The sequence below is a fragment of the Hakea prostrata genome, chromosome 6 (genome assembly GCF_041222555.1).
Source record: "Hakea prostrata isolate BN-2017 chromosome 6, UWA_Hpros_2, whole genome shotgun sequence".
In the NCBI taxonomy this organism is placed as follows: Eukaryota; Viridiplantae; Streptophyta; class Magnoliopsida; order Proteales; family Proteaceae; genus Hakea; species Hakea prostrata.
The window spans coordinates 14,954,529-14,967,765 of record NC_142605.1 but is presented as its reverse complement, the minus strand read 5'-3'; the positions used below and the strand labels follow the sequence as shown (position 1 = coordinate 14,967,765).

General features: G+C 38.1%; 1 pseudogene across 1 annotated transcript; it reads right to left on the bottom strand.

Annotated features, from left to right (window-relative positions):
* Window positions 1–402: 402 nt before the first annotated feature.
* LOC149012329 (5-methyltetrahydropteroyltriglutamate--homocysteine methyltransferase 2-like) lies at window positions 403–4,362 on the bottom strand (annotated as a pseudogene). Its single transcript, XR_016173920.1, has 11 exons — window positions 4,014–4,362; window positions 3,817–3,904; window positions 3,562–3,689; window positions 3,072–3,463; window positions 2,817–2,980; window positions 2,421–2,501; window positions 2,153–2,319; window positions 1,962–2,067; window positions 1,441–1,691; window positions 1,147–1,348; window positions 403–1,054 (listed from the first exon to the last, which is right to left on the bottom strand). The product of XR_016173920.1 is annotated as a 5-methyltetrahydropteroyltriglutamate--homocysteine methyltransferase 2-like (transcript).
* Window positions 4,363–13,237: the final 8,875 nt, after the last annotated feature.

Below are 13,237 nucleotides of genomic sequence, written 5' to 3'. Positions count from 1 at the left end.
ACAATTCCTTAAATTTTTCAAATTTTGTTAAGTCTCTTAAAATCCTTTTTTGTTAAGTCGACATGTTTGTTTGGTTGCTTTAAGCAAGGGAAGAGGACAAGAAAATTCAGACGAAAAACTTTAGGTAGATATAGGGAATTGGGGATTTATAATTCTGATTAGTTCAGTAGTTATCTATATGGTCATTCTCCTACAACAGTGCTTATGCACGATCCCAAATATTTTCCCGGCAAATAAATCATCCTCATCCACTTAAATATCCCCCAAAAGAACAAAAAACGAAAGGAAAAAAATCCGAACTCATGACAAATAACCTGGCTTGTATCCGGTTCCCTATTTTTCAAGGGTAAGACAAATTGGAGTAATGCAAGCATCACGTACACACAGCAAGACAAGAAGAGATCACTAAGAATTTACTACACTTCCATTGATAAGAGGTACACTAGGGTCCTCATTGGCCTTCCAAGTTCCAAGTAATAGATAAAAACCCTTTGAAACGAAAAATTATAAAAACCAAAAGAGAAAAACGCAAAATTTTTTCCTAAGCACAAGTCTAACGTGCCTTGGGAAGATCTAAAATACAAGTCCACGAATTATTTGAGCACGTTACAAGGAAACACTTCCCGAATTATAATGGATATGCAGAGCAAAGAGCCTGCAAAATTCAGTTCAAAGTATTTTTGCTTCACTTGGCACTTGCAAGCTGGGTGCGGAGGAGCTTTGCAGCGTCAACCATGTTGGTGAGGGCAGGCTTGACCTCGGTATACTTACGGGTCTTAAGCCCACAGTCTGGGTTAACCCATAGGATGTTGGTCTCAAGCACAGCAAGCATCTTGTTGATCCGGTCGGCAATCTCCTCGGCGGATGGGATCCTGGGGGAGTGGATATCGTAGACACCAGGTCCGATACCGGCACCGTACTTGACTCCCTCACGGAAGACTGAGAGGAGCTTTTCATCTGATCGGGAGTTCTCAATTGTGATAACATCTGCATCCATGTTGATGATGGAGTGGATGATATCGTTGAAGTTGGAGTAGCACATGTGGGTGTGGATCTGTAGAAGACATTGAAAGATTAAACATGTTAGCTTTAACCAAATGGGTAAGCATAAAACAGATTTACCACAAAGAAGCAAAGAAAAATTACCTGGGTGGTGTCCTGAACCCCGCAGTTGGTGATCCTGAAGGAGTGAACTGCCCATTCCAAGTAGAAAGCCTGCTCAGACTTCCTAAGAGGCAACCCCTCTCTCAAAGCAGCCTCATCAATCTGGATGACATTAATTCCAGCCTTCTCAAGGTCTTCCACCTCGTCTTTGATAGCCAAAGCAATCTGATAGCAGGTCTCAAATCTGAGAATAAAAATGATGTCAGGCCTTCAAAATGAACACCATACAAGTAAAGAGATAATAGAGAGTGATATAGCTGGATCTTTAATTTTTACCTGGGCTGGTCATTTCTGACAAAAGACCAGTTGAGAATGCAAACAGGGCCCGTAAGCATACCCTTCATTGGGCGTTTGGTCATGCTCTGAGCCATCGAGGACCAGAACACTGTCATGGCCTTGGGACGGCTGACATCACCATAGATGATAGGTGGCTTGACACATCTGGACCCATAAGATTGGACCCAACCATTGGCAGTGAAGGCAAAACCAGACAACTGCTCTCCGAAGTACTCAACCATGTCGTTCCTCTACATTTGATGGACATGACAAAAAGTTAAATCACAATTCTGATACTGTCAAATGACTAAGAATGCACCCAACCATTGGCCATGTTTGGTATGCAACAACAGAAACAAATCCCAAGTCTAGAACACATTTCCAAAGCCCGATGATTCTCAATTTTCTAACTCAAACTGAGCTCCAGACCCAAATATATTCTTAGAATGCATACTAAAGAAAGCCTAGAAATATCACAACAACTGAAGTACTCAGCACGGTGTGTTTTTTGATAAGCTCACCTCTGGCTCTCCATGGACTAAGACATCAATGTCAAGCTCCTCCTGGAGCTTAACAACCTTGCTGATTTCCTCCTTGATGGCTGCAACATATTCCTCCTCAGAGATCCTGAAATTGGGAGAACAGAACATCAGACTTGTCAAAGGAGGAAGTTTTGAAATGGCCACAAATGACAATTATTATTATTACTCACTTCTTAGCCTTGTATTCACGGCGAACCTTTCTAAGTTCCATGGTCTGTGGGAAAGACCCAATTGTTGTGGTTGGAAGGATTGGAAGGTTGAGCTTTTTCTGCTGAGCATCCAGTCTGGCACTCACATTTGTAGCACGGCGGTGGTCAGAGCCCTTCAAGGCAGCAGCCTGAGCAGGGAAATATACCAGCACACATCAGAAAGTTAAAAAAGGGTTCATTAAGAACATTGTGATGTGGATGAGTATAAATAATTCATTAATGAACTTACAGCCTTCTGAACAGCTTCGTTTGTCACCCTGGGGGAGGACTTTCTTGAGGCCTGGGCAGCAGCATTTTCGGCAAAGAATGCCTGGAGAAAGGAGGTTACACAGAAAATGCTATTCAAGTCTCCTCCAATGTTCATAAACTCAGTTAAATAAACAGACATCAAGATCCTTAATTTAACTGTTTGGATGGTGTTATGTCACTCTAGTGATTAAGCTAACAGCAAAAATCCTATTAGACATATTTATAAAAGAACTGAACCCCGAAGGCCCCCATTTCCAACCTTAGTCTTACAATGAGCTCCTATATGGTGATCAAATAGTGTTAACTATTTTACTTCAACATCACCCACAATAATTGGATTGCAGACTTCTGGAGTATGTATGAAGAAAAAAGTTACCTCATCCTTCTGTCCAGCCAATGCCTTGGCCAGTGCATTCACTTCAACTACCTTCTGTGCAGCGAATGCAAGCCATGACTTGATTTCCTGATCCAGCTTAGTCTCATTTACAAGGTCAACAGCAGTATGGAGAAGTGAGCACGAAGTGGAGACAACAAGCTTCTCTGCATACAAAAATACCAGGTAGCATGATTCAATTTTGACATATATTAAATTGGGCAATTGATCAGATGTGGATTCAAGCTGGATGAATACCTTTTCCCACAATGCCCTCAAGGCTTTGCAAGGTACTGAGAGATGCAGCAAGATTATCAGCCCAAATGTTCCTTCCATCAACAACTCCAGCAAAGAGGTATTTCCCAGAGGGGAATCCACTCTTGATCAAATCTAGGGTCTTAGTTCCACGAACAAGGTCAAATCCATATCCAGTAACAGCCTTCAAAGAAGTGAGAGTTTTGTATGCCTCAGCAGGGACATCAGCAAAGTATGTCTCAATGAGTACATTCAGACCTGATAGAGATGATTCTAGCTCAGAGTAGGCCTTGGTGAATGCTTCTAATTTGTGAGCTTCCAGATCCAACACAAGGGTGGGCTCATCAAACTGAATCCAAGAAGCACCAGCAGCCTTCAACTCAGACACCACCTCCCTACATAAGGTTGATTCATTAATACAACACACAATAAGACAAACCTGCATTAGTAAGAATCAAGCAATTACATCTGCGTACAAGTTACAAGACCTTACTTGTAGACTGGAATAATTTTGTCAAGTAATGAAAGAGGAGAGAATGTCTTCTCCACACCCTTGGCTGGTTTTGATAGCAACAAGTAGGAAACAGGGCCAATGAGGACTGGAACAGTGTCAACTCCAAGCTGCAGGAAGAAAAGAGCAGCATGCCCGAAATATTAATAAAAGTAGTGTCAGCAGCATATGCCAAGCAACCCGACAGACCAATTGGACCAACCTACAAAAGATCTTGCCAAAATTTATAATACATACCGCCTTGGCCTCCTTGTACTCATTAACTGCCTTGTGAGAAGCACAAGTGAATTTTGTCTCTGGTCCCAATTCAGGAACGATAAAATGGCTGCAATGGAGAGAAGACCCATTTAGATACTTCAGTAAATCATCAATTAAAATTACAAACTCTTTCACATTGTCAACTTTGCTTAATAGAGAGGGAAGTAACCACTTACTAGTTGGTGTCAAACCACTTGGTCATTTCCATAGCAGGAACAGAAGCATTTCCTCTAGCCATGGAGAAGTAAGTGCCAAACTCAATCTCACCGCCAGTCCAACTATATCTGGGGGGAACAGCCCCAAGCATTGCTGTGGCATCAAGCATCTGATCATAGTGCGAGAAGGTGTTGCTGGGGATGTACTTAATTCCAGCATCAGCCATCTGCTTCCAGATGGATGCCCTGAGGTCAGTAGACACCTTCTCCAAATCTTCTGCACTGCTCTTCCCATCCCAGAAAGATTCCAGAGCAAATTTGAGCTCTCTCTTGGGGCCCATGCGGGGTATCCAACAATGTGAGACGCCATTATGCTGGATTTCAGAACCAAAACCGAGTGGTATCACATTCAAATTTCAAGATGTATACAAGTAAGGAAGTAAAACTACATCTACAAAAGCTGAAAATCAACAAGCAAACTACAAATTGACTACAAATTGACGAAAATGATACAGTGACCAGATTAAATAATAATCCACCAATGCAATTCAGACAAGCAAACTATATATTGAAGGAAAAGCGATTAAACGCAGCAGATCAATTTGCATGTTTTTCTCAAACGATTCAAAATAGCAAAAAAATTCCTAAACAAACTCACAGAAACAAAACGACGACGAGATAAACGAATGAAAATTGGTTAGCTACCAGTAAATTTACTATAGAAGCTCACAGATGCAGATCTAAATTCGTTAAGTCAGTTAATCTCAAATCAAAGAGAAAACGTGAAACCCGATTGTAAAACACTACAGCAACCAAACTCGATGGAAAGTTACCTAATACCAGATCCGGAGGAAATTACAGATCCAGTATCAGATCTACGTAGTCTGCTACTCTGAATTATTAATCTTGAGAATCGAAAATTCAAAACAATGGAAGATACCGGGAAAATGCATCCACCAAGAACAGGTATAAAATTAGACAGTGAAGCAGTAGGTACGAAAAGATCTGGCTTCAGAAATGACTTCATGTTTCACCATTTACATTCACTAGTGACGATGAAATCCCAGGAAAAATACAAAAAAACAATCCGATCTAACAAGCAAAATCACACCTTTATCAAACTTAACCAGTAAAATTGCTGGCTGATCACCGAAAATTAAAACATTGAATCACAAAACAAAACTTGAGAGATTAATAGCGCCGCAGATCGAGATCAGTTTGATAAGAAGAAACCAACTGAGAAAATGAACGACAACGCACCTTTGCGGGGACCGAATCGACAAGTACGGAAGAGTGGTTCTACTTCTATCCAAAGCAGTGGCTATGGAGGAGAAGTGAATCGAAGAGAACGGGCGAAGATGGTGGATTTCGTTCGTTCTATATATAATATATCCTGAGGAGAAACTAGATCTGAGATACATCCCAGCAATGTCTTTTAATTTTTTAATTTTAATTTCTTTTTTCTTGTTGCGTAGAGTTATCTTAATTCTTACCAACCTGTGGTTATTTTTATTTATATTTTATTTGAGATATTTTTGGCAATTTATAATTGCCTTTGAAAAGTTGAAAAGCATACCACAATTAGGGTTCAAAAGTTAAACCGTAACGGTTTGCCTTCTGACCAACCAATCAAAGTTTGAGATCGGTTCAACCATTAACTAACTAAAATCACTCTCCCAAGTAGATAGTTGAGGGGGAAAAACACTAGTCATAGTGGAATTCGGATCATCACCCCCCGCAAAATCGGTGGGCCCCAAAGCTGAAAAATAATAAAAAAAAAAACTCTCATCCCCCCCCCCCCCCCCCCCATATTTTGTGGTGGTAAGCTGTCGGGAAGCACTTTGTGCTCCCCGACTGGGTCGCTGATCCGGACTCGTCGTAGTGATGGATGTACAGTCACCTAACTAATCTTGGTTGAATTTGATAATTAATCTTGTCATCAATCAAACATAAATGGATAGAAGTTCAATGAGAATGAAAAATGCTAGGATAATTTGATATCTGGTAAGGTTGATTCGGAATCAAATCAATAAGAAAACTTCACTCTCGAGCCTTTAGTGAGACCTTAACTCTAAGTTCTTCCGAAGTGTCAGCCCTATTGAGAGTACCAAAGGTGTGCTCCGCCCGTTTACTAAGAAATTAATTGATTGCTAAAGGAAACAAGACTCTTATGCCAATGCAGGATTGGTAGAGTGGTAGAGATCCATACTTCTCAGTGGAGAGGTCATAGGTTTGGTTCGATCCTTAAGACAGCGTCTACCCCATTGAGGATGTAGATGAACCTCAATTTCCCCAAAAGAAGAAGAAGAAAAAAAAAAAAAAGTAGACTTCTATTGATAGATTAATGGTTGTTTTTTGTTGGGATAATTGTATTACAAATTTTACAAAACACAAAAAATGAAATTGCAATACAATTGAAAGATCAAAAATCCTTCAATCTGGAGAGTTTGATTTTGTAATCAAACAAACCACTGATCAATGAAGTTAAGTAAGACCTTGAGTGTTGTTTTTAAGATAATTAATGCACCCTACTACCAAGGATTCTTCGCACCATCACCTCCAAGATAAAACAACCTACAACTAGAAGATGATGTAATTCTTCTAGTCCCTTCAAGAAGCCAAAAGTTAAAGCACAATACTTAGACAAACTCAAAGGAAGAAACTTTTAAAAATAAGTAACAAATAATGCAAGTGTAAAGAGTGTTTTTTTTTTTTTTTTTTTTTTTTTTGTACAAATGCGCTTTTTATATATAGGGATAGGGATATTACATATGCCGCCGGTAGGAGTTGAACCCATGACCTCTCCACTGAGAAGCAGGTTCCTAACAAATAATGCAAGTGTAAAGAGTGTTTTTATTACACACCATATGTAAGGAAATGTTGGGTTTATATAAGCCCAAACCACACTTTATACCCTTGAGATTCTCAAAGCAATGAATTGAGTCATTGAATCACAATGACTCATCTCCTCACAAAGTGGAGAATTAATTTACTACTAATGGAGAATCAATGTGCTAGTCCTTTCTCCACTAATGAGAATAAACCATCTTGACCTAACCTCTCTACTACTTGGAAAATTAACTCTCATATTCACCTCTTTTATATGAATTGGATTTAATTGATTCAATAACTTTAACTCCACTCATGGTAATGGCCATGAATGGCCATGAAGTTGAAATGAAAATTGAAGATCAATAGTTCCTACAAGTAAACCCACCTCATCACCATGATCAATGTCATGAAGAACCTCATTATCAAAGTTATGAAAGGTCTCCTTTACTTATGGGTGCCTAATTATCACCCTTACCTCATTGATCACACATATTAACAAAATAATTAAAATAAAATAAAAATATAAAAACTAATTTTGAAACTTAATATAGATTTTAATAAAAAAACCCTAACGGTTTTAGTTTCCTTTAAAATGAAAGTTGCTATGAAGCCCCTACCCTTATGTCCGTTTCTAAAGGCAAATAGCCCTTGACTATTATCATGGAAATAGACTTACATTGGTTTGATATTAGAGCTTGAGAAGTAGTCTGAACTGCCTAGAGATTCGTACAATTCTTATAGTCATTCGTAGTCACTAAAAATCTTTTGATGCCCATTGCTTTGAGCACCTGACAATGTTACTTATTGGGGTCTTGCTTGGGTCATGCGCAATAAATGCGCATGACCATCAAACCAAGCATTTCAAGTGATCGGATCGAGATTTCGGTCTAAATTTCGAATTTAAAGGCCGAAATTTCGACTTAACCGTCATGCACATTCATGACCCAAGCTTTTTCCCACTTATTGATAATATTTGGCTGTTGAATCAATCTAGATTTTTAGATTACATAGGTATGGGTTGTCTTTTCAATGAGTTTTCTCCCTACCCATAATAAAAAACACAAAGTTAATGAAATAAAATCGATTTGGTTGGTTTAGTTTATGTTGGTTTGGTCCGTCACTTCAAACCGGTTCATGGTCGTGGAGTTGGTGGCCGAGGTTGGTGAAGGTTGATAGTGGTGCCGTGGTGAGGCATCCATTAGCGCACAAAGGTGTCATGGTACATGTTTTCTCCTTAACTTAAAAGTGGGATTATATTTATTAAAACGCCATCATGACAAAAAACCATTCACTTTGACGATTTTGACTTCCAACTTCCTTGGTTGGTGGGAGAGAGAGTAGGTGATGTGGGCTCCATCAGTTTATCCTTTTTCTGAACTCTAGCTCCTCTCAATGTAGGTTAAGCACTGCATTTTTCACACCTCTCTCCCCCGTTGAGAGCAGGTTTTGTTCACCACATTTCAATTGTTACTCAGTTATTTTTTTCATTAAGAAAATGAATTGGGAGAACACCTATTAAGGGAAACAAATGAGGGCAGACCTACAAAATCAGCAAAGAGATTGGAAGATCTCTTTAAATGTCTAAACCCAATCATAGAGAAAGACAAGGAGAGTTTGAGGATCTCTTTGTTCACAGCTGATGTAGCCCATTCCATGGACTCATGAGGCAAATTGAAAACTGAGATAATATCCATGGAGTCAATAGAAATAACAATTTTAGTAATGTGGAAGAATGATATAAGTAGCATTTTGTCATCGTGAATTGCCTCAGTCTTGTAGGAAAAAGCAAAGAAAGGTACAGGTTACAAAATTACCTCAACCATCAAAAGGAACTTGGCCTCTAAGGGAAGTACAGAAACTAATGAAGCTTGCCAACACAACAAAGACAGTTAATATGGCACTTTCCCAAACTCTATGCTCCAAATCTACTTTGAACAATTAGCTATTTCAGCAACTAATCTAACGGAAACTGTAATAGACTATTATTCTATGGCTGTAGGTATGTTCTGGACGTTTAATTAATAGTAATTTTTTTCCTTTGATAAAAAAAACTCTTTTCTAACCTCCAAAAGAGTTTCAGTAGAGAGCCCAATATCTCTTTACCAACCCCCCCCCCCAAAAAAAAAAAAAAAAAAAAAGCAACAACAACAACCGTGGCAAGGATTTTGTCCTTTTACAATATGTTTTGGGTTACATTTGATCTTACTCTATTTTCCTTTTTTTTTTTTTAATTTTTTTTTGGAGGGGGTAGGATCTCACTCTATTTACTTTACTTATTAGTTTTTAAATAAAAACTTCAAAATGACCATTATTTTACAATCATATATCTATTTTTCTCTTTAGATTTAGATTCAGAGATTTTAGAGTAATAGTCACTTGGGTTTTGAATTTGATGAATTATAGAGTAGCACATTGTTGAAAATATTCATTGCAATGGTTATGTCACACCACACTTGACAATATCGAGCCACCTTGACCACCTGCAGTGCAATCCACAAACACATGATCTCCATTCATGAATCCAAAACCATAACATTAAATGCAATACAATAATCATGAGCAAAAGGAAATGAGGCATTCATTAACAAATAATGAAGAATCTCAAAGAATATGTAGAAGCAAAGTCAAACCGTATCGGGTCTATTTAATAATTTAATAAATAAAACCTCCGTCCCAATATAGGTATCTTAAACACAAAATGAAATAGCAATCCTAGAAAATATCTTTAAACTCCATAAGCACAGTCGTGGCAAAGACAAGATCCATCATGTGGCTACTCATAGTGTGACCGAAATACCTCATGCCCTAGAAAACTATATGGACCGAATCATGCAAGGGTTTAACAAACATTGAAAGAGACAGAGATGACTACGGAGTTCGGCAATATGCCTACTCTCCGGGATTCAGGATTGAATCCAACTACACTAAATCGAGGATGTTACAGACAAGAAGAAGAAAGGAGAAGTTCACGAATACACTTGATACAGGTAACAATAGGTCCCAAAAATACCATCGAGTGATCGTCCTTTACCACTGATCAAAAGCCCTCAACAATCGTCATCAAGATCCAAAGGAACTCGAGTTGCCAGATGCTCGAACATGGCTGCCATGGAAAACCTTCAAGAGTTCTTCAAGAACCGTAGAACAGAACAAATCCCAAATGTGAAAAACGATTGCACACACGCTTGAACCAACCCAACCATCCTCATATACAAAGGATATGAACCGAGATGAACCCAACCGGTTCAAATCATAACTTAAAGATACAATTACCAGATTACCCCCCAACAATCTCCCCCTTAATCTGTACATCCAAAATGACTATAGTGAGCTGGATTGCAACCATCATCATCCAAGTGTACCTGCACACACAAAACAAAAGAGACCACAATACAAAGCAAATAATAAAGATGCAAAATACCTAGACATATACTAACTATGCAACACTAAGGACTCCATGCAGATACACCATGCAACAAACTGCACCAGGTAGAGAAAACCCTAATCATAACTCATAACTCACAACTCACTCATATAACTATGAAGAGCTTACATGCACACACCAGGCAAATATCTCATAACTGAGACAAATAGAGAAAGAGTTATAAAAATTTGAGCAGCATCTCCCTTAAAACTACAACAAATGCAACATCTGATAAACAAACACAAGACATACTTGGACATCACCACACCATAGATAAATGAAAACAAGTATACAATCTCCACAAAAGATAATAACCCACCACATAGACTTACTCATGCTAATCAAAGCATAATAAATATATGAATTAAAACAAGTAAGACTTTAAACAAGAGACAAGTATAACTTCAAGAAATCCATGGTGATATCCAAAATCAACCTAGATAAACAGAACCTCACAACATCAACAGATGAACAACATGGATCCTGACATAATTGTCAATGCCAACACAGCCCATGAATCTACAAATGCTTACAATATAAGCCAAGTCAAGTCTAAAACATATCACATGATACATAAGAGAACTTAACCAACTAGAGAAGAGAGATTAAACAATTCAAAATATATAAAACATAACAAGTAAGCATAAATCTCTCCCCCTCAATCAGTAGATTCCAAAACTTAGGAAATTCCTAACAAATCCATGTATTCTCATTTCAAAATTCTGATTTTAAAACCTTCCCCAAGGAATACAATCATGCAATTAATATGTAAACCACATAGATGCAGATATAAGACACAGAAAATGAAATGAGAAATTAGAGGCAATTGTCAACCTAAAAAATGCAAATACAATACAAAAAACTCAACCATCTAGTCTTATATATCAATGCCAAGGGTATTTAAATGAAATCACAACAGAATTCATTAACAAATCATATTTTCAAATTCAGTTGTTAAAATGCCTAAAGAAGTTGCAAATCATTCTTTCTTCCACACTAAAGTAAAGAAAGACAACAAGTATCCAATTACCCATTAAAATAATGAAGAGAGTAACTCAGGATAGCAAACATTCTAATAGCCTTACATTTAACCAACAAGATGAAAATATTCTAGACAAACCCAAATAGGCAATAACTGTAATATCCAGCCCTATTCTAACCTTGACCCTGACCCAGATCCACAGTTGTATTCAGGTCTGAAGACCCGAAGCGGTGGAAGAAGAGATTTATGGACCATTCTGATTGATGATCATGATTCGGAGACTAAGCCCATGGACATTGACAATGATACCCTTTGCTTAAATGCATTGTCAGTGTTTAAGGAAAGTCTGCGCATCGGAGAAGATTAATATAGTTGATGTACCAAATGACCTCCTGTGCACAATCCGAAGGTACTCCCCGAAACTAGACTTCTTGATTGAATTGTAGAAGAAAACCTCACTCAAATTGACCTTGTGTAACCTTTCAAAACCCTACTTGAAGTTGCTGTTCTAAACCTTAGTTTTCTGCTGGAAATATTTTGGTCGATCCTTTTGGTCGATACCATCGACCAAGGACCATCGACCAAAATATCCCAGTCTGCCAAGTTAATGATTCCATGGAATATTCCTTTTCTATTTATTATAACCTCGAGCCTTGAGCCCTATTGCAATCATTTTTTCACCTGAAAACGTGGGGAGAGCTTCCCAAAGCAGCTCCTTGGCTAATCTGAAGGGCACCTCATCAAAAAATCTTTGTTTATCATTGATTCTTGTCTTCATCTTCCACACTAAGGTATGAATCATCATTCCACTCTCTACCCTACCATTTTCTACTCTTTTCTATTGCCATCTTGCTGATGAGACATTTGGAATGGTGCTGCAACCTTGCTACCACCACTCCAAGTGTCTACTCATGTTCAATCCATGACTTCCTTAACTATTCTTTGATACTATGCTTCTATCTCATGCCTAGCATATGTATTCTATGATTTATCTATTAACATCATGCCATTTGGTACCAAACTGGGTTATAGGATGTATTATGTTCATGTTTAACATTGCAATATGATTCCAATCGAATTTCTATTAGTTCCTCTAACTATTACATGCCATTCCTCATTAATGCAATCAATTCCAACTCATGCCATGATGTTTATCACTTGAACTTGATAGCTCAAATTGGGGCTTTTTGTTTAGACCATTGGATTGGGTTAATTTCTTGATTTATAGTGTCTTACTACTATTGTTAAGTATGCTTCCAAGTTTCAGATTGATCCGAACACCGGAAAACTCATTTCGGATGAAAACCCCCCAAAAAATCCACATTTCTGTCTCGAAGGAAATTTTGGTCGATACCATCGACCAAAGACCATCGACCAAAATGTTGGCAGACAACAACCTTGGCAAATTTTGATCCAATTAACATCTGATCTTCCCGACTTCTTTTCTAACTTATTATTGATGCTTGTTTAGGGCCTTAACAATTCTATTGGACTATTCTTGGTATTCTCAATTCATCATCAATTCATCCAAGGTAAGGATGGTTATCTCCATAAACATATAAGTCATCAAATATTGAATTGTGTTTTATTTAAAGAATGAAATCTTTTGATTTTCTTTCAATCATTATAAGACTGTTACATATGTGTTAGAACAGTAGCATTTAAATCTTTATACTCTTGTTGTGTTACTTTATCATTTTGACTTGCTTATGTTTATAATGATTCGTTTCAATATCATGATTTGATTACTATTATGGATATGCATTGGATGCATGAGAAATGATGAGATTGAATATGTGATTGCTTACGTATGACTTGGGATTGAGGGGTGTCCTACTGACACTTCTGTCCTTGAGCATTGGAGGGAATAGTATGGGATGTTCTCCGATGGTGCCTATCGACACTCTCCCGGGTTATTGGATGACATACATAGGACTGTCTAGTTGGGTGGCTAGGTTTATCCTTGTCGTGTCAGACTCGAATCGGAAGGACATTGAGACCGAACAA